The sequence below is a fragment of the Bos mutus genome, chromosome X (assembly GCF_027580195.1).
Source record: "Bos mutus isolate GX-2022 chromosome X, NWIPB_WYAK_1.1, whole genome shotgun sequence".
Lineage (NCBI taxonomy): Eukaryota > Metazoa > Chordata > Mammalia > Artiodactyla > Bovidae > Bos > Bos mutus.
The window spans coordinates 27,504,625-27,527,063 of NC_091646.1; the positions used below are offsets into that span (position 1 = coordinate 27,504,625).

Below are 22,439 nucleotides of genomic sequence, written 5' to 3' on the forward strand. Positions count from 1 at the left end.
GTGGCACATGGGCTTAGCTGCTCTAAGGTATGTGGGATCTTCCTGGACTAGGGATTGAACCCGTGTCTCCTATATTGGCAGGTGGATTCTTGGCAGGCAGATTCTTTACCATTGGGCTACCAGAGAAGCCCTGAACCTATCTTGATTAGCCCCACCATGTCTACTTATTTGTCAACACTTTTCTCAATTCTTTTACATGTCTATAATATCACCTATTCAATGACACTGCAAGCTCCTTGAAGACAGAGGCTCTTGATCAAGTAATTTAACATCAACTTCTCCATTAGATTATATATCTTTTTAAAATTAGAAGGGTTGGATTAAATGATCTCCAGGGTCATTCTATGTTTAAAATTTTATACATCTTTTTCTTTTTTTTATTATTTTATTTTATTTTTTAACTTCACAATATTGTATTGGTTTTGCCATACATCAACATGAATCTACCACAGGTATACACATGTTACCCATCCTGAACCCTCCTCCCTCCTCCCTCCCTGTACCATCCCTCTGGGTCGTCCCAGTGCACCAGCCCCAAGCATCCAGTATCGTGCATCGAACCTGGACTGGTGACTCGTTTCATATATGATATTATACATGTTTCAATGCCATTCTCCCAAATCATCCCATCCTCTCCCTCTCCCACAGAGTCCAAAAGACTGTTCTATACATCAGTGTCTCTTTTGCTGTCTCGTATACAGGGTTATTGTTACCATCTTTCTAAACTCCATATATATGCGTTAGTATACTGTATTGGTGTTTTTCTTTCTGGCTTACTTCACTCTGTATAATAGGTTCCAGTTTCATCTACCTCGTTAGAACTGATTCAAATGTATTCTTTTTAATGGCTGAGTAATACATCTTTTTCTTGCTCCTCCTATACTGTGTATGTCGTAGTCATGTGCTAAATATTTTGAGGTGCTTGACTTTATCAATACTTATTATAAAATTACCCAGTTACAGTTACTGGAAAATATTCTAAGTATTGCAATTTCCAGATGGTAATTAGGAAGAGCTTCCAGCTTAATCAAGTAGCCATAATTAGTAAGCTAAATATTTGAGTCATTTTCTCATTCAACCAACATTAATTAAACATCAGGGCCAGGTATCATGCCCTGACATGGAGAGGACAGACCTGGCCCCTGCCCTCAAGGAACTCCCAATCTAATGAGAGACACAGAGACACATCACTATTTATAATAAAGATTGCTAAAGGGAGACACAACTAATACTACAGAAATAAATACAAAAACAGCTAGCAGTGGCTATTAGGTAGAGGAGGCTCAAGGAAATGTTCTCAGGACAGGCAACAACTAAAATGAACCCTGACAGAAACAAGCAGTCAGCATTTCAGGGAGAACAGAAAGTATAGAAGTGTGGGGATAAGAGAACATGGCAAGTTGGAGGGTGTGCAATTTAAAATGCAACTTAGGTTTGGAAGGGTGAAAGAGTAGCTAGAGGGACTAGCAAAAGTCAAAATCAAGATGGGCTTGTATGTCACACTGACAAGTTTGGATTTTTATCCTTAAGAAAATGAATATCCAATGTTACAGAAATAATATCCCCAGATAAGTCATGAAATTGACCAAATATTCAAGTTTGAAACAGTGTACAGCAGACTGTTGGTTGTCCCCCAATATCTATGCTTCTCTTCTTATATAGTAATAATAATTTTAGCTGGGCACATGGCCACATAGCTAAGGACCACATTTTCCAGACCCTTTTGCAGCTAGGTGACACCACATGACTAAGGGCTAGCCAATGGGATATTTGTGGAAGTGCTGTAGGAAACTGCTAAGTTATATCATTACATGTAAGGAGTCTCCTTTCTCCTGCCCCTTTTCCCAGCTCCCACCAGTTAGAATGAGAATGTAATAGTGAGTTACAGTAGCCATCTAGGATCACAAGATGGAAGCTGCTTACTAAGGTGGCAGAGCAAGAAAACAGAAGGAGCCTGAGTACATGGTAATTGAGCAACCACCATCTGACCCTGAACTGCCTACCTGGACTGATATGTGAGAAAGAAATATTTTGTTAAAGGCACTGGATTGGGGTGGGGGGGTCTCTGTTACAGCAGCTTAACTTGTATCCACATGAATACACAGTGGAATTCAAAATTGGGTCTAATGACATATATATATATATATATATATAGTGGTGGTGGTGGTTTAGTCACTAAGTCATATTCGACTGTTGCGACCCCATGGACTGAAGCCCACCAGACTCCTCTGTCCATGGGATTTTCCAGGCAAGAATACGGGAGCAAGTTGCCATTTCCTTATTCAGGGGATCTTTCCAACCCAGGGATTGAATCCCAGTGTCCTGCATTGCAAGCAGATTCTTTCCTGACTAGCTACCAGGGAAGTCCATATATATCTATATCTATATATCTGAATCACTTAGCTCTATACCAGAAACTAACAAAATATTGTTTTGTCAACTATATTGTCAACTATACTTCAAAAAAAATAAATTTAAAAATTGGATCTAATAGACTTAAGAACTGTACATACATACCAGTAACACCAGACTGAATTTAAAAAGGAGTTCTATAATTCACATCTTTCAAGTTTAAGTGAGAGTGTATAGGTTATCAGAATGTAACTGTGCTAAAACAACTTAAAGTAGTACATGTGAATAGAAGGCAAAATGAGTTATCAACATGCTGCTGCTAAGACACTTCAGTCGTGTCCGACTCTGTGCAACCCCATAGACGGCAGCCCACCAGGCTCCCCCGTCCCTGGGATTCTCTAGGCAAGAACACTAGAGTGGGCTGCCATTTCCTTCTCCAATGCTTGAAAGTGAAAAGTGAAAGTGAAGTCGCTCAGTCATGTCCGACTCTTAGCAACCCCATGGACTGCAGCCTACCAGGCTTCTCCGTCCATGGGATTTTCCAGGCAAGAGTAGAAGGCAAAATGAGTTATCAATATAAATCACCTAAATAATGTGGTTACAATAGTGGAGCCATAGACTCATGGTAACCCAGGGATCGAACCCGCATCTCTTAATTCTCCTGCATTGGCAGGCAGGATCTTTAGCACTAGCACCACCTGGGAAGCCCTTAGAAGCCATAGATCTAACCAAATGGTGGAAATCTCAGTTACTTTTGCAAAGAATCACTGCAGATGGTGACTGCAGCCATGAAATTAAAAGACGTTTACTCCTTGGAAGGAAAGTTATGACCAACCTAGATAGCATATTCAAAAGCAGAGACGTTACTTTGCCAACAAAGGTTCATCTAGTCAAGGCTATGGTTTTTCCTGTGGTCATGTATGGATGTGAGAGTTGGACTGTGAAGAAAGCTGAGCGCTGAAGAATTGATGCTTTTGAACTGTGGTGTTGGAGAAGACTCTTGAGAGTCCCTTGGACTGCAAGGAGATCCAACCAGTCCATTCTGAAGGAGATCAGCCCTGGGATTTCTTTGGAAGGAATGATGCTAAAGCTGAAACTCCAGTACTTTGGCCACCTCATGCAAAGAGTTGACTCACTGGAAAAGACTCTGATGCTGGGAGGGATTGGGGGCAGGAGGAGAAGGGGACATCAGAGGATGAGATGGCTGGATGGCATCACTGACTCGATGGACATGAGTCTGGGTGAACTCCGGGAGTTGGTGATGGACAGGGAGGCCTGGCATGCTGCGATTCATGGGGTCGCAAAGAGTCGGACACGACTGAGCGACTGAACTGAACTGACTGAACATTTTAAAAACAACCACTAGGTGCCCTTCAAATCATGTCATGGAAGCTATTCTTACACAAGTCCTTTGGCAGCTCGTATTTCCACTAAATATATTTCTCCAATTGAATGCTAAAGGATCATGGTCACAACTGTAATTTTATAATTTTCATTTAAGTCACTGGAAAGGGATACAGGTAACAACCTAGGAGGCACTTTGGGCACACAAAGAAAGAACAAGGGTTTATAACTAAAGGCAACACTTCAGCCTGATGGAGCTGGAGGCCAGTTTTCCTCTTCCTCATTGTAGTTATGACTGAGTCCCATCAAAGAGTATCAAGAGGGATTCCCAGGTGGCTCAGTGGTAAAGAATCTGCCTGCCAATGTTGGAGGCACAAGGGATGCAAGTTCAACCCCTGAGTCAGGAAGATTCCCTGGAGAAGGAAATGGCAACCCACTCCAGTATTCTTGCCTGGACAATCCCATGGACAGAGGAGCCTGGTGGGCTACAGTCCATGGGGTTGCAAAGAGTCAGACATGACTAAGTGCGTGCACACACCCACCCCAGGCGTTTCCACAGCTCTTGAGGAGAACAAAGACAACAAATAGGATACTGTGATTGCCTCTGAGAATGAAGACAGAACTTGGCCTTGGTCACCACTGCATCCCCAAAATGTGGGTCAGAAGGTACTTCACTAATTTTTCTTGAATGAATTGACATGAAATGCCTCATTTCCTCTCATCAGACATGGTGCTGCCCTACATACTAAGGCTAATTACAGTCATTGAGTCTCCCCTACTTGCAAATAAAGCAGATTCATCTTCAAAACAGGTAGATGGAAATAACCTGCACTTAGAGCCATTCCAAATTGTTTAAGAGTCTGAATCATTTTTGGCATTAAGTTAAGCAGAAAATCACACTATTGTCAAGTAATAGTTTTTGCATATACTGTAATGGGTTCATTTCTTAAAATCAATAAATGATATCTCCAGTTAAAGAAAACTCAATTTGCACATTACTCTAGATCCTCTTTTCTAAATGGTGTGATACTTTCTCATTCAAAACGACCCTCAAAGCAGACCAATCTGGCTTGCCTTAAATAATCAGGTTTCTAACCCCTTTCCACATAGCTCAGTATCCTAATAGCATAATAATAAAATTAGTAATGAAAAAGACACCAAGTTTCCTAAATCAAAATTCCTAAACTGAACATTTTAATTTCACAGTACCTGATTCCTTGATCCCTATTAATCTCTGTGATGAAGATATGCTTCTACCTAGTTATCATAAAGGTGCACTTAGGTGTTCTTCCAGAACAGCAGTGTCATCCTGTCTGATTCTCTCCTACACACTAGCGATAAGATCACCCCACTGCTGCCATGCATAAAGAGCAGAGATCCATGTACAACAATGAGCAGAGATCCATGTATTTCAGGTTCACAGTAAGCCATTTTGAGTGAACCAAGGCACTTTGGCCTCAAGTGAAGCTACTTGGAGCCCTGAATAGAAATTCAACTTGGGACTTCCCTCGTGGTCCAGTGGCTGGGAATCCATGCTTCCAATTCAGGGGGCCTGGGTTCAATCCCTGGTCAGGGATCTAGATCCCACATGCAGCAACTAAGAGTTCACATGCTACAACTAAGACCCAGTGCAGCTGAATAAAAAATAAACATTAAAAAAAATCAACTCAGATATATAATAAGCATAGAAAAATATGAAGGAAATTTTAAATGACATTTCAAAACTGTTCTGAAAGAAAAAGTAGCAAATATGGATCCAAGATTAACTCATTTTAAAAGACACCTATGCTCTTCAAGACATCTTATTATGTCCACAGATTATTTTTAATAATAAAAAGTATACAGCTATTCTTTACCCTGAAAGGTAACACTGACTCTAAACTATTACTATAATGAAGAACCGAGAACAACCCCTCCCTCCCATGCTATGCCCACAGGTATTTGGTTTAATAACTCCCACTAGAAAGGAGCTTCCCCAATGGCTCAGCTGGTAAAGAATCCACCTGCAATACAGGAGACACAGCAGACTTGGGTTCGATCCCTGGGTCAAGCAGATCCCCTGGAGCAGGAAATGGCAACCCACTCCAATATTCTTGCCTGGAGAATCCTATGGATTAAGGAGCCTGGTGGGCTACATGTAGTCCACACGGTCACAAAGAGTTGGACAAGACTGAAGTGGCTGAGCACACACTAGACAGAAACATAGTCAGTCCTTGACTATAACAACTGACTATATTTTGGTGAAGTCTGAGTGGTGAAGTCTGAAGGCTGAAAAATCATTTCAGATTTTTTTCAAAATATTCTAACTATTTCACAATATCTATATATAATATGCAATGCATTTTATTATTTTTTATTTTTTTGGCCATTTTCCACAGCTTGCAGGACCTTAGTTCCCTGACCAGGGATCAAACCCTGGCCCAAGGCAATGGAAGTACAGAATCCTACCCACTGGATCACCAGGCAATTCCCATGCATAAGAACTTTTCTATAACACGTCACCCTAGTACTATACCCCAGCAAAAACAAACAAACAAACCCTGTTGCTTTTATCTCAACTATCTATCGACTAACATTCTATGTCAGGCGTAACTTTTGGAAATATTTTTTTAAATGCCAGTGTATACACATAAAATTTCTTAGGCATCCCTGGCTCCAGCCCATTATAAAAGCACACACAGATAGGGAGGGATGTGGGAGGGAGGTTCAGGATGGGGGACACATGCACACCCATGGTTGATTCATGTCAATATATGGCAAAAACCACTACAATATTGTAAAGTAATTAGCGTCCAATTAAAATAAAATAATTTTTTTTAAAAGCACACACAGACAAGGAAGGAGTTATTCACATGAGCAAGTTTAGCAGTTTTGTTTGTAAATAAAAATCTGGCTTAGTTATGTAGTACTAATACCAAGTACATTTGTGATAAATACATAATGAACAGATTTATATCATCAATTTGGGCTTAGAATGCCAAATCAGATAAATACAGAATCCTTTGCAAGTTCAGTCACTGATTAAAATGAAATTAAAATAAGGCATCCTCTAGCAATTTGGAGCTAGCCACCACAAAACAGCATCAGATCTGTGTTACGCTGAGCACAGCTCCAGAACATTTTGATGGGAAGCAGTAGTGCCAACAGGCACACTACCTCCAGCCCCTTCATGGCCACATTGGTTTCAAAGCACGTATTTCTCTTTTTTGGGTGATGAAAGTATTCTAAAATTGACTGTGGTGACGGTTGCACAACCCTGTGCCTATACTAAAAACCACTGAATTGTACATTTTTAATGGGTGAACTGTATGGTAGTTGAATTATAGCTCAATAAAGTTGTTCCTTATTTTTAAAAACATGTTTGTGGTACAAAATGTTGCACATAAAAACATAAAAAGGGCTGCAGATATAAAGGATTTTGAATTAGATTTACCCTCAAATTTCTTCCCAGTTCAAAATAAACATGTATATAAACTCACATACACCTGCACACACATACACACACACACATGCGATATACAGGTACAAAGCTTTGGGTATTAAAATGTCAGAACACTTTCCTTATTTTTCAGTAAGATCCTCTTCAAAAGTATCTTGCTTAAAAATGCCTTGGCAACTTTAATACCCAACTCTGATCATACCTCTAGATTTCTGCAGAATGTCTTCTAATATGCCTTATTTAGCTATCATACTCTTATATAATGTCCCTGTCAGAGACAGAGAATAAAAGAAAAGGCTGTGGTTCAAAAGCATAGACTCTAAAACTAGACTGCATGGATTTTAATGCTACTGGTTTTACTGATTAGGTATGTAACCTTGGGATTGCCATCTAACTTCTCTCTGCCTCAGTTTTCTCGACTGTAACATGGGAACAATAATAGCGCCTTCTTCATAGCATCGTTCTGTGGTTTCAATGTGTCAGTGCATATACAGCGCTTACAATGGTGCCATACTCACAGTGTTATGCTGCTGCTACTGCTGCTGCTAGGTCGCTTCAGTCGTGTCCAACTCTGTGTGACCCCATAGACGGCAGCCCACCAGGCTCCCCCGTCCCTGGGATTCTCCAGGCAAGAACACTGGAGTGGGTTGCCATTTCCTTCTCCAATGCATGAAAAGTGAAAAGTGAAAGTGAAGTCGCTCAGTCGTGTCCGACTCTTAGCGACCCCGTGGACTGTAGCCCACCAGGCTCCTCCGTCCATGGGATTCTCCAGGCAAGAGTACTGGAGTGGGGTGCCACAGTGTTATAATACTACTGTAAATTATTATTGATTGACATTAGTATTATTAATAGTACTGGCTGGTGTCAGGTTGCTGCATGTTGTCTGTTGCCTTTGCTAGGGTAGTGGATACATTTTCTCCCTCCTAACAGAATGCTTTACATATAATTACTCCACGATTGCTTCCTCAGAATGTTTAAACATCATGCCTATATGACACCAAATGCACGTAGAAAATTTCATAATAAATCCAAAACTCATTTTGATAAAAGTCAGATTGTGCCAGTACATGTGCAGACCTAGAATAATGGTTGGCATTTCCACTGCTGAAGTTGTGGTTCACCCTGTCAACTGAAAAACTATAGATATGAAAGGATCCTTTAGTTTTCTATATCATTACTGGAAAAGCACTAGGTTACAACCAAGGGCCCTACATTCTGCTCCTAGATCCCTCTTAGACAACGTGACCTTCTGCCAAGTCACTTAGCAGAGTAAATATGTCCACTGGAGTAAATAAAATAAGGAAAATTAACCATGCTTCAAAAGAAAGATGCTCTAAATAAAAGGCATTATCTTTAATACTGAGCTCACTTCCTGAGGGTAGAGTAAGTCTAATTTTTGAAATGAACTTTTGAACATTTTCATGTTCAAATCTGATGCTGCTGCTGCTGATTATAAATGCAGGTAAAGCTGGTAATAAATAATATATCTCATTAGTGTGGTGAGCTACACTTTTCAGTACTTGAATGTACATTATTGTAATTATCAACACAAAACCCTGTGAATAGACAGCAATGCGTTTCCTGGTTCTTTCCCATCTGTGCACTTACGGCATTCCATAAGCAAGCCCACTACCCAAGGGACATTTGTCTCCTCAAGTGTCTGACATGGCAACCAAAGGAGAATGCTGGAAGGTGAAAGAGCAGGCACCTTGCCTTCAGGTACTTCCAACTCAAAAGGTGAGACCCACTCTGCAACACCTGAAGCTGCTCTCAATAATTTAAACTGAGATATTCACTTACCAAAACTGCTATTGAACTTTTATCATTTTAAGGTAAAAGTTATTACTTAAAAAGTTTAAGTAATACTTATTTACTTAAAAACTTAAAAAGTTTAAGGTAGTAAGTTATTAGTTGATTTGTTGCTAGAGTAACTATTATAAAAGCTTAGGATAACCATAGCAACTCCAAATCAATAGAACACATTATTCAAAAATACCCTCTTCCCAGTAGTTGAACTACTATGAGTCTTTCAATATTTTCTACTTTGAGGGCTTGAAATCTGGAACAGAGATAAATCAGGGAAATATATTACCTCTCAGATTATCAAAACAAAATTTAGCTGTGTAAAAGGCAACATTGCTTGCTGTGCACATTTTCCTGTATCTCTGTTTCCCTTCAAAATGGAGATTAAAATTTAAATCCTATTAAGTTAAACAGTATTGTATTTATGTATGTGCTGTGCTTAGTCACTCAGTCATGTCTGACTCTTTGTGACCCCATGGACTGTAGCCTGCCAGGCTCCTCCATCCACGGGGATTCTCCAGGCAAGAATACTGGAGTGGGTTGCCATGTCCTCCTACAGGCGATCTTCCCAACCCAGGAATCGAACCCAGGTCTCCCACACTGCAGGCAGATTCTTTACTGTCTGAGCCATGAGGAAAGCCCGTATTTATGCATATATGGGGTCAATCATATTTTAAAACTGACATTTGCCTCGAATTCAAAGTGTTGCCATCTTTGAATAAGTAATAAGCCAAGCATTTACCACAAACTCTCTTGTCTGCCAGAAGACTAGTGCTACCTCTAAATGGTCTCAGTTCAGTTCAGTTCAGTTGCTCAGTCGTGTCTGACTCTTCACGACCCCATGGACTGCAGTACGCCAGGCTTCCCTGTCCATCACCAACTCCGGGAACCTACTCAAACTTATGTCCGTTGAGTCGGTGAGCCATCCAACCATCTCATCCTCTTTTGTCCCCTTCTCCTTCTGTGTTCAATCTTTCCCAGCATCAGGGTCTCTTCCAAAGAGTTAGTTCTTCACATCAGGTGGCCAAAGTATTGGAGCTTCAGCATCAGTCCTTCCATTGAATATTCAGGACTGATTTCCTTTAGGATGGACTGGTTAGATCTCCTTGCAATCCAAGGAACTCTCAAGAGTCTTCTCCAACACCACAGTTCAAAAGCATCATGTTCAGAAAATAGCATTCTCACTGGGATGAAGGCAATATCAAAGAAAGATGCAACTTTTCCCTCAGATTTCTGGTTCATATAGAAATGGCAAAACTCCAAGAGTTTTAACCAGTTAGGCCATCAATCTACTAAAAGAGACAATCATAACTATATCTACTATGTGGCTCGAACTGGGCTCAGCACTTTATATGCATTCTTTCATTTAATCCTTACAACCAACAGATGAAGTTGCTTACAGAGGAGACAAACAAGGCTCAGAGAGGTAAAGAGAGCTGCCCCAGATTACACTGTCAACAAAAGGCAGAGTTGGGATTTGAATCCCAGCCTGAGATTCCCAGACCAAAGATCTTAACCACTGAATTCTACAGCCTTCCCACTGAGAGACAGACAACAGCGTAACAGAAAACTTGGTTGAAATAAAGCATTCTTTAGAAATAAGTGAGACTACGAAGCAAAACACTACAACTCCCTTACCATCTTCTCCTGAAAAGACTATAAGTGCATGTCATGCAGAGAATATAAAGACCATTCCTTAATCACCCCTCTATACCCAGGTCCTTATGATCTTCCAGCAGTAACACATTACAACAAGTTCAGGCCACGGGAATTGTTATGCAATAGCACTAAGAAGTGGAGAAGGCAATGGCAATCCACTCCAGTACTCTTGCCTGGAGAATCCCATGGACAGTGGAGCCTAGTAGGCTACAGTCCATGGGGTCACACAGAGTCAGACACAACTGACGCGACTTAGCAGCAGCAGCAGCAGCAGCACTAAGAAGGGTGGGACAGCAATAATAAAAACGAGCTGAAAGATAATATTCTTAGACTTACTCCATTCATGTTCACCCCCTTTCTTCACTTGCTTTTCTCTACATCTTTCTCATCAGGAGGAAAGCAAATCACTGCTTTGTAACAGGCACACCTCTGATGCACAGCCCACCCCTTTTCAAAACCACCTCAAACTCCAGAAACCTTTTATCAACCTCAAAAGCACATAAGCTGTGATAATTTCCCTCTACTATTAAATATTTCAGTAGTCAGCAACCAGCAAAATCGTTTGTATAGTGAATGAATTACAAACGAAAGAAGTTTAAAAAAAAAAAATATTTAGTTGCACTGGGTACCTGCAGCATGTGGGTTCAGTAGCTGCAGAGTGCAAGCTCTAGAGCGCAGGCTCAGTAGTAGTGCTTAGTTGCTCTGTGGCATGTGGAAACTTCCCAGACCTGGGATTGGACCCGTGTTTCCTGCACTAGCAGGCAGATTCTTATCCACTGCACCACCAGGGAAGGACTGAAAGCAGCTTTAAAGTTAGCAAAACTGAACTTCTGTCAGTGACACAGGAAAGCGTGCATAGAATGGGGCAAAGCTTTGATCCCATCAATTCTAACACCTTTCTTCTGAAGACAGTAGTCCCTTGGCAGGCCCTTCCTTCACTATCAATCATAGCTACTACCCCTCAACATTAGGACCTCAGTTAGCACTTGACACGTTTTAAGATTTAGGTCATTTTCAAACCACCAGAGTGTTTCCTTGAACTAGAAGAAATTATACAATCTGGGGGGGATGGGGAGGGGGAGAAATGGATGTTTATTGCCTTTTCTGATGTACCCTCATTGGTACATTGGTGGCTCATTGGTAAAGAATCCACCTGCCAATGCAGGAGATGTGGGTTCGATTCCTGGCTTGGGAAGATCCCCTGGAGAAGGCAATGGCAACTCACTCCAATATTCTTGCCTGGGAAATCACATTGACAGAGGAGCCTGGTGGGTTACAATCCATGGGGTCACAAAAGAGTCAGACACGACTGATCAACTAAACAACAATTACCTTTTCTGTAGGTTATTACAGGATTTTAAGGCTATGAAAATGTATGGGTATTTGACTGAAGGTACGACTCAAAGGGCACAGTGTGGCCTCTGTTTTCCAAAGGGTCAACCCAGGGTTACCACAGCTACCCTTACAGGCAGCCTTTCTCTGAAGTATTGGGTTTTACCTCAAATTTTTATCATGAATACTGCATTCTAAAGCACAATGTATTTTAATTTCTTCTAAATCTTTGTGTATAATAAATACTCCAAGAAAACATAAGCTGCTTTATTTTGTAGCTCCTACTACACACTATCATGTCACCACTCTGCTCATCCAGTGTACTCCAGATAGACGGAAAGAGCACTGCACAGAGATTCTATGTGTGTGAACAAGTGTAATGCCAAGAATAGAAGAAGTTAATTCATAAGTATTGATATTTGTTGAATGAATAGGCAGAATAGCTTTGAGGACTAGTTTTCAACTTTAAGAATATTCCAGAAAAAACCTTTTGAGACACTTTATACCCTGAAATCCACAAAAGAAAAAGGACAAAGAAAATATACAAATTAAGATTTACAAATATTGATAAAGGAGAACAATAAAAAACATATTTTGCTCAGTTTAAGTGGAAGGAAAAGGCTGCCAGGATGTCATATAGAGATCATATTGTAGGGGGTAGGGAGTAGTTAGGGCGACTAAAAACCAGTTCCATTTAGTGAATACTAAAATGAGTTTTCCACTGACTCTTGTGTCTTCCTTTGTACATTTTACATATTAATGATTTCTAACTTACAGAGGAAAATAAGGAATTGTAATGGACATCTGTGTTCCTGTGTAACCATGCATGATGCTGAAACTACTGAAGACCAGGAACCATGCCTCATTTGTTTCATACCTTTCTCTGGCTTTTAATACAGATTTCTATATACATGAAGAGTTCAAGAAGTGTTTAACAACTGCACAGAGTAAGTGTCTAATCATATTAGATTCTTAACTGCATCTTCTCCACTAACCCCCCCTCAAAAGACTCGCCCTAAAGAAGCATGCATTGTTTTAAATAACAAAAGAATAACAAAAAATAAATACTTTTAGTGGTACTAGATGAAAGACTATTGAAAGACTGGGGTCTTGGCTCCTTTCAATCATGTGACCCAGCCATATCTGTTTTCCTATGATAAAATGAGGCTCATACAGCAGGCCCTCTATCCAGAGTTGTTGCATGAATAAATCAGCATATATTTACATGGTAACCATTGTGAGAGAGGTATTGGGAAGGACAAAACAGCATATTTACCTCCTAATCCCAACCAACAGCAATGACTTACTTCGTGCAAGCCTTAATTTAAGCACTTTTGTGTAAGGTATACAATCCCTTATCTGAAAACCTTGGTGCCAGATGTGTTTCCAAATTAAAAAATGTCCAGACTTTTAGGTAGGCAGTAACCTGCATATCCCTGGAGAAGGAAAAGCCTACCCACTCCAGTATTCTGGCCTGCAGAATTCCACGGACTGTATAGTCCATGGGGTCGCAAAGAGTCGGACACAACTGAGCGACTTTCACTTTCACTTCACTTCAACCTGCATATATGCTATATTATGTAATACCTCAGCAAGGTCTGAGGCACTGCCCCATAAACACATTACTAGTGCTACAACAAAACCAAATAAATATTAACATTAAATAGAGGAAAAGTTATCAAATACCCTCATATCAGTTTAAGTCAAATTTTGTCACCACCTGAGTTTTGGCACCTAACTTACCAAATTAAATTTTCATCACACCTTTTTAATTAAAAATTGCAAATAACAAATTTTAGATGTAACTAACTCATTTAATCCTTCTAAGTACTTTAGGAAGAAAGTTATCTTATTCCTATTTTACAGATGAAAACTATTAGGTATAGAGAGGTTAACTCACACAGTATCCCCCAGCAAGTAAGACTCCCAGCCTGCACTGGAACCCAGACAGCCAAGTTCCACAATTGCGCTCTTAACAACTATGCTCTATGGCCTCTCTCAGAAACTGCTTGATGGCACCAAACATGTGATAAGTTCAACAGTAATAAACAATTAAAGTATCCAAAACAATAATAGGAAAAATGGCACAAGGCAGCATTTATCCCTTATTCAACAACTATTTATAGAGGATATACCACATGCCAGGTGCTCAGGAGATGACGACACATGAACCAGACAAGGTTCATGCAGCTTGCCTTCATGCAGCCAGAGCCCAGTGGGGAAACAGCCCGGCAACAAATAAAGATGATTATGACGTGCATGATGGTAAGTGTGTAGGACTGCTGTCCACATCCAGAGGAGGAAAGCAGGTCAGGGTCAGGGGTGATAGGATATAAAATTTGAACTGTTCCTTGACTAGCATTGGGATTTGCAAGGACAGAAAGGAAAAGAGAGGGCTTTTGAAATGGATGATGGCATGGCATCCATTCAAAAGGCCGCTACTGTGCACCTACTCCATGCCAAGAATAATGCTAAGCACAAAATTCCAAACTAGGTAAAATCCATTTAAACCAACAGAGGATTTCTTGTTAAGAGAATAATAAGGACAATTGGGATAGTAGGCCTATGTCCTATCATGGCGAATCCTTGAGTGTTAGGTTGAGGGGTTGGAATTTGACCCTGCAGGAGTCACTGAGGGTTATTTGGCAGGTTTCTGCTTCACAATATTCAGATTTATTCCTATGGAATGTCAATGACTATCTGCATTCTTATTTGGGGCCAATTAGACCTTCAAGTTGGATTGCGTTCAAGCAAGAGCTCAGGGCAACAAAATAAATGCCAAGTATAAATTCATTTAATCCTCAAGGAATAGAGAAAACTCTAATCTCTCAAAGAATAAAGGTATGGCAATTTGAAAACACTGGAGAAGGCAATAGCTAAAGGGAAGTGGCAAGCTCCTCTTAAATCCCAAAGGCCATTTCTAAAACCTAAGTTATTTCTTCACATGCAAATAAACTTTCCAACCTTCCAAAGTATATTTCCATGAGAAAAAATTTTTTACATTTCTTTTTTTATTATATTTCTTTATTTGGCTGTGTCCCAAGTGGCACAGTGGTAAAGAATCCGCCTGCCAATGTAGGAGATGCAAGGGTTCAATTCCTGGGTTGGGAAGATCCCTTGGAGTAGGAAATGGCAACCCACTCCAGTGTCCTTGCCCAGAAAATTCTATGGACAGAGGAGCCTGGCAGGCTACAGTCCATGGGGTCACAAAGAGTAGGACATGACTAAGTGTGGGTGCGACGTGCATGCGCACGCGCACACACACACACACATGCTGGGTCTTAGTTGCAGCATATGGGGTCTAGTTCCCTAACCAGAGATCAAACCCAGGCCTCCAGCACTGGGAGCACAGGGTCTTAGCCACTGAATCATCAGGGAAGTCCCAAACAAATTCTTAAGTTGAACGATGATCTGATCTTTAACGAGGCTGGTGACAACTTACCTCAGGGCTCTGGTGGACAATGTGACAGTGCAAACTCAACTGCTTCGTAACTTATTCACCTTGGAGTTCCCATTCCCTTACTCCCTTATCTAAGCAGAGTGAAAGAAGTCAATTACATATTTTATACATATAAACAATTGAGTAGCTAGATACTCTACTTACCCTCTGCAAAACAAATTTTATTTACATCCACTAATTTTTTTTTTTCAGTCATTGACCTTCCACAGAAAAGTACGTAACAAAGACTCTCCAATGGTTTCCCACTATTTTTGAGAATCAAATTATTTATCAGACTCTGTAGGCCCTGCATTACCTATTACTGACTCCTTCCAGGCTCCCTAACTCCTTTAAAGCTCACTAGGTTCCATCCATCCTGGCTGGCTTTCTGTTCTTCAAATATCTCAAGTTTGTTTTTCTGTCTCGACATCTTGGCTCTTACTCTTCTCTCGGCTCTTGATGAGGTAAGCTGACAAGGTAAGAGTGATCTCTCTTCTTTCACATCTCTGTTCAAAGGTCACCTTCGCTGAGAGGCCTTTTCAAACCACCCTTGCTAAAAAGGCCCTTTCCAGTTCTCCATCTCATAGTATTTCCACCATTGTTCTCACTACCATCTATAAGGATCTTCTTCATTTGTTTCCTTACCTACTGTCCATATTCTCTGGTGGAATATAGCCTCTGTGAGACTCCAGAAGATCAAGGATTTATAATTTACCATTGTGGCTAGCACATGGCCTGGCAAATAGAAGATGCCCAACAGGTTTTGTAAGATAAATTATTAAATGATTGAAGAATATATTTAAAAGCTGACTGCTATGAATGTCAGTAACTTGAGAAAATCTTTTCATCTAATTTTGAGATGTTTTCTCTAGAGTTGTTCATTTTTCAAAATTTTTTCTACATTTTTTTTCTGAGATCTGAGGATACCTGACAAGTTGTTGTGCTAGTTCACGGCAAGAAAAATATACCAGTTTCAACCAATGGATTAAAGAGAAAATACTTCAAGGAGATTGTAGCAGTTTCTTAAACATCAATAAAATCAAACAATTAAAAAAATTGGTTAGTCTCATTTCACTAATGTAAGTCAAATTACATGAAGAAAAGTAATTTAAAATGTAAATAAATGAAAAAGAGAATTCAGCAGCAAAGTGCAATTATGTTCAATCATGTTTACTAACATCGGAAATACCCAATTTGATAACTCCTGGATGTACCAGGTGGATTATCAAACACATTTTGAGTAAGAGTCTAAAGATTCAGAACAAAATGCCTAAGACAAACTCATATCCACCTTTATTTTTTTTCTGGCAAACATAAATAGTTCATATTAGGGCAATCCTAGCTTAGTATCAGTAATAATTACAAAAGGAAAAAAAAAATGACATAACAACATAAACTCTTTTCTTTGAAACAGTTGACAAGTTTATATATCTTTCCAGAAACGGTTGCCAAGAAAATTACAGATTTAGAAGAGTAGGCCTATTTGTATAAATCCCCTTTCCCAAGTACACCCATTTTTCAAAAGAACTAAAGAGAAGTCAGAAATTTACCAAATGAATGAGGGAAATTACAGATCAACTGAAAGCCATATAACTAAACTGATGATCGGTTAATATTTATATTAACTGTAATATAAATATTCTTTAATATTCTTGTGAAAACCACTTTCCTCAGAGCAACAGCATAAACCCAATACTGTCACACCACCCTTTCTTAAAAGGAGCTTATAAAAATGGCAGATTAAAAGCATTGGGAATTTGAGGCTCTTATTTATCCATTTTAAAAATACATCATTTGATGTTGCAGCAGAAACTACATGCATCGTCTCACGGCCAAAAAAAATGCTCCCAGGACAGTGAAATTTAGCTGTCACCTTCATTCACAACTTGGTTTCTTCTGAGATGATTGCCAATTAGTGCACATTGTGTCAATGACAACACCTGGTCACACACCAAGTAAACAATTCTATCACTGTTAAATGTAAGGAGATTAATAAAAAAAAATACATGCAGACAAGGAAGCTAATATTTTTAAATGTAAAATGATGTCATAACTATAACTACTTAATGGATTATTTCACTTTTCTCAGTTTTCAAACTTCAACACTGGATATAGCCCATTTCCAGGAACACAGCCGAAAAGGTCGGCCTATGCTAGTTCACTGTATCTGCCTCCACATCCAGCTTCTTCATTCAATTTTCTTCACGAGCTAATTAGAGCATGGAAGTGAGTAAACGAACCTCAGTATAGGAGCACGAGGAGAAGGCAGTAGGCTGGTACTGTGTGAAACTGACTTCAGCAAACAGAAAAGTCATCCCTTTGACATGGTTTTTAAATTCTGCTTCTTGAGGGTACATACAAATATGTGATCAGCAGTAAGAAATTGTGGCTTCTTAAAAAAAAAAAGGCAGGGACCCTCCCGACAGAGTCAGTTTTAAACCCCAGAGTCTGTCAGTTCCAATTGAGTGGGTTTGGTAACCAGCTTAGGCTAACTTGAGTGACTTTATCCCAAACTACTAGTCCTCTGACAACACTGAAACGCTGAACACTCCAGTTTGCAGGAGAAATGGAGCCAAGCATCAAGGTCCCTCCCACTGTCTCTCTCTACGGCCTGCTTGGCAGCGTGGGAAGAATCAGACGGAGGACCATGTGCTAGGATTAAATACAAACAACATACATATATCCATTCTCAGTGCTTGTGGTTCTTGGACTAAGTTACTGAACACTAGGAAAAAAACAAAGTTGGAAGTTCTTTAGATGATGTTTACTAAAGGCTCGTTTCCATCACTCTCAGTACACCGTACAGTAGACTGGAAGCTTCCAAGAAAATCATTAGTGAATTGTGATTAATCCAAAGCAGCCTAGACTTTTTAGAGATGAAGACACTCAAAGCAGAGTTAAAAGCTTCGAGGAAGAGAGGAGGGTGCTCCTGACTCGGGAGCCAGCAGCGAAGCCTCCCAAGTTAGAAGATTCGGAGGGAGGGATGGATTAGCAGGCACAAAGCAGAAACTGTGGGAAGACAAGAGACAGCGGGGCCCGAGGCGGGCAGAGAGACCCCCGACCGTCAAGGGCAGCGACAGCCCCGGAGAAGAAGGTCTTAGAGGGGTAACAAAGAAGCAAAGGAAAACTAGGCACAGTGGTCCTCCAAGAACCCAGGCGACGGGCGGAGCCAGCGAGTCGGGGAGGGAGAGATGAGAGGTGCGGGCAGGAGGGCGTACACCCGCAAGTGAGAGAAAATGGGTTGTGGCGACGGAGGGAGGGCGTGTGAAGAGCGGAGGTAACCCCCTGTACGGCCGCAGGTCACAACTCCTGCCCGGCGCGCCGCCTGGCCTCGCCGGGTGCCCGGGGCGCGAAGGCGGCCGACAGAGCCGCTGCCACTTCAGGACCCTGCCTCACCTTGTTTGCCGCGTCCCGGCGTCCCGCCGCCCGTCCGCTCGCTGCTGCGCTCCGAGGGCCGAAGAGCGAGTGGCGCGCAGCCGGGGCTCCGTCCTGAGGCGAGGCAGCGGCCCCAGTCCTCCGCACCCCCTGGCTCGCCCCGGTCACTTCGCCTCGCTCTCCCGTAGGCGGAGAGCACGGACCCTACCCCGAACGCCGCTCCGCTGATTTGAAACGCTCCGTCCCAGGGTTCCCCGGAATAGGAGCGGCGCTCCTGCGGCCGCAGCGGCGGAGCCTCCGCCTGACCTCATGGGGGCGGGGGGCAGGGGGAAAGGGGGGCGGGAGCCCAGTTGAGGAGGGGTGGGGGAGGGAGCGCGCGGGCGGGGGCAACATGGCGGCGGGGGCGGCCCCGGCGGCGCCTGCGCGGGAGGCGGGGGAGCTGGGGTAGGACCCAGTGTAGGGTCCGAGCGCAACTCCGCGGCCGCCCGCTGCGTGGCGAGGAGGGGCGGGAGGCGGGCGGGCCGCGCGGTGGCTCCCACGCCTCCGAAACCCGGACATTCGGCTTAGAGCACACACGGCCCCTGGTGCCCAAGACAGAAGAGGTGAAAACTGTCAAATATCCGGGGACACGGCGCGCCCGCCAGGAGGAGCGCCCCCGCCCCGAGCCTCCTGCCCGCGCTTGTCGCGGCCCCTCGTGGTCGCAGAGGGCCCGGGCGCAAGGTGTCTCCTCACGCCGCTTCACTTCGGTGCGGCGCGCACCTCAAAAGAAGCCTGACCCGGGATGTCACACAACTACTGTTCATCACTCTTGAGATGCGCTTCATCTTTCCCCCTGCGGGAGGTACAGACGATTAAGAAAAAAGAACAAATACGACACTTTACCCAGGGTCTGCTAAGCACCCAGCGCTGAATTATGAACGCACTGAACTCTTAGAGCTACTCCACAAGGTCCACAGGTAGTGTTGCCTCCATTTCACAACCGCCAAGACTGAGGTGTCAAAGTCAAATGATTACTTGCCCAAGGTTACATAATTGGTAAGGGGCAGAACAGGGCCCAGGATCCCAAGCGGCGTGATTCCAGCGCCCAAGTTCTTAACCGCTGTGCCATGCTCTTTCCAAACTGGTGGAACTGCTATTCTGAGTCACAATCTTGACTCTCTCCCCCAAGTTCTGCCAGCCAAGCCCCCAACAAAAACCCCAGTCAAGCCTGTTTTTCCCCCTTGCAGGTCTTCTATTCATTCTTTGCCTTCTTGACGGTTGTAGCCCGGGGCCACCTTCTTACACTTCTTCCTTTGCCTTTTCTTCTTATAATTCCAGACTCCTCCTCAGAAAAATAATGGAGCGTGCTGTTAGCAACCAGTTCACTCAGTTTGTTTTTTAAGGAAAGTGATGGGGTGGGTGTGGGACGGTAGTTCTTTATGCTTTGTAACATTTCTCTTTGCCTACCAGTCAACTCCTCTGGTGTCTGAGAGCTCAACATTGCTGACTTGGTATTTCAAATTCCCTCCACTGAAATTCTAGTAGTGCATTTTAAGTAACTTTGAAATAATCGGTTACTCAAAAACTGGCAAGAACTGAAGCTATCACCACATTGTTAGACTTTACCAAACTGGTAAAAAGAAAGAGAGAACTCCAAATGCACGTGGAATTTATATTATCTTTTACCTGCCTGTCAGTGGATTCAACACAATGCATCTTTGTTAACAGGCACGCATGCATTCATTGACTTCTCCACCATGCTTATTTAATAATTATCACCGTATACCTATGTTACACACAAAATGCCTGTTAGGTAGAAAGCACCTGTTACAAGAGTTTACAGTCTCACTGATGAGATGTGTTTAAAGCAATTGATTTCAGTGTGTATGAAAAATCTGGCATGTTAAGTTAAAAATAAACAAGTGAATACAACTGAGTGAAATACATCCAAGATACTGCTTCATCCCGGACATAAAAAGGTTTAAGTGGGGTAGTTTTACAATACGTTTTCAAACAGAAATAATGGGAAAATAGGGTAATCACGTGTGGCCATAGCCTCCCCAATTCACCCTACAAGAAAACCCTCCAGATACATAGCAAGGATGGGAGCAGTTATAGAATCTGCAATTGGATAGGAATAAGATAGATTACAAATAGACTTATCTGATAGGAATTAGTTGTTGTTTGGGTTAGAATGCTTTGAATAGTTAATCTAGTGGACAGAGCACCATGGCTTGGAGTCAGAAGACATGAGATATGTTACATTAACACGACCATTTCTCTTGAGTGTGTCTTCCTGAATTTAGAGTGGGGTAATGAAGATATTCCCTGGAGAAGGAAATGGCAACCCACTCCAGTATTCTTGCCTGGAGAATCCCATGGAGAGAAGAGCCTGGCAGGCTACAGTCCATGGGGTTGCAAAGAGTCGGACACGACTGAGCTACTTCACTACTAATGAAGATATTGGACTGATCTGCCTCACAGCATTGTTCCAGGTTAAAAAAAAAAAAAAGTCATGAAAGTACCTTGTAAACTTGTAAAAATTATATATAAAATGTAAAACAATGTTTTTCTTAAATCAGACTGATTGGCCACTAGAAGCTAGGGATGTAATTATGAAAGATATTGCAAGTTACCCTGTAGCCTAAAATGTCAAGAATTAGAGTTTGTAATGAAATAGGACAAACTCTGAAGAATGGGGAGATGTAACAGAAGTTCAAGAAATAAGAAAACAAGTCAAAACAAAATAATAATGGTGAAAAGAATGCTGAAAATGGTGATGGCTATTGTGTGCTGAGGGCTTCCCCTATGGCTCAGCGGTAAAGAATCTGCCTGCAATGCAGGGGACGAGTGCTTGATCCCTGGGTTGGGACGATCCCCTAGAGGAGAACATGGCAACCCTCTCCAGTATTCTTACCTGGAGAATCTCTAGACAGAGGAGACTGGCAGGCTACAGTCCTTGGGGTCGCAAAGAGTCAGAGCATGCACACACACGTTATGGGCTGAATTGTACCCCTGCCCCCAAATTCATATGTTGAATCTTAAGTATCTCAAAGTGTAATGTTACTTGGAGATAAACTATTTAAATAGGTAATCAAATTAAGATGAGATCTTTAGGGTGGGCCCTAATCACTCATGACTGTTGTCCTTATGAGAGGAAATTAGGACACACACAGGCACACACACTGACCATGTAAGGACATAGTGGGAAGCCAGCCATCTGCAAGGCAAGGAAAGAAGCCTCAGAGGAAACCAAACCTGTTGACACCTCATTCTCAGACACACAGGCTCTATGAGAACTGTGAGAAAATAAATTTCTGCTTATTGCTGTTTAAGCCATCCAGTCTGTGATACTCTGTTGTGTCTACTATAACATAAAAGCCCAATATAACAGTACAAAATTGAAATGGCAACTGATATCCTCTGTATTAGTTAACTGTTAATTGCTGCATAACAAATTGCCACAAACCTGGTACTGGTCTCAAACTACACACATGTATTATCTCAGTTCCTGGGGGTCAGAAGTCCAAGCAGAGCAGAGCTGGGTGTGATGCTCAGTCTCACAAAGTTGAAATCAAGGTGTCAGCCAGGCTGCATTAACTTGTGGAGCTCAGAGTCTTCTTTACAGCTCATTCAGGTGATTGGATTCAGTTCCTCAGGCTGGTAGGGCTGACACCCTGGGCATCTCCAGGCTCTAGAGACTGCCCCTCTCCATAG

At 41.9% G+C, this 22,439-nt stretch overlaps 1 protein-coding gene across 3 annotated transcripts in view; it reads right to left on the reverse strand.

Annotated features, from left to right (window-relative positions):
* KLHL13 (kelch like family member 13) overlaps positions 1 to 19,057 on the reverse strand; it is a 195,880-nt gene extending 176,823 nt beyond the window's left edge. For all 3 annotated transcript variants that reach the window (XM_005899950.2, XM_005899949.2, XM_070365856.1), the window contains exon 1: positions 18,765 to 19,057. The gene's annotated coding sequence lies outside the window, so the exon portion shown is untranslated. The remainder of the gene's footprint in view (positions 1 to 18,764) is intronic.
* Positions 19,058 to 22,439: the final 3,382 nt, after the last annotated feature.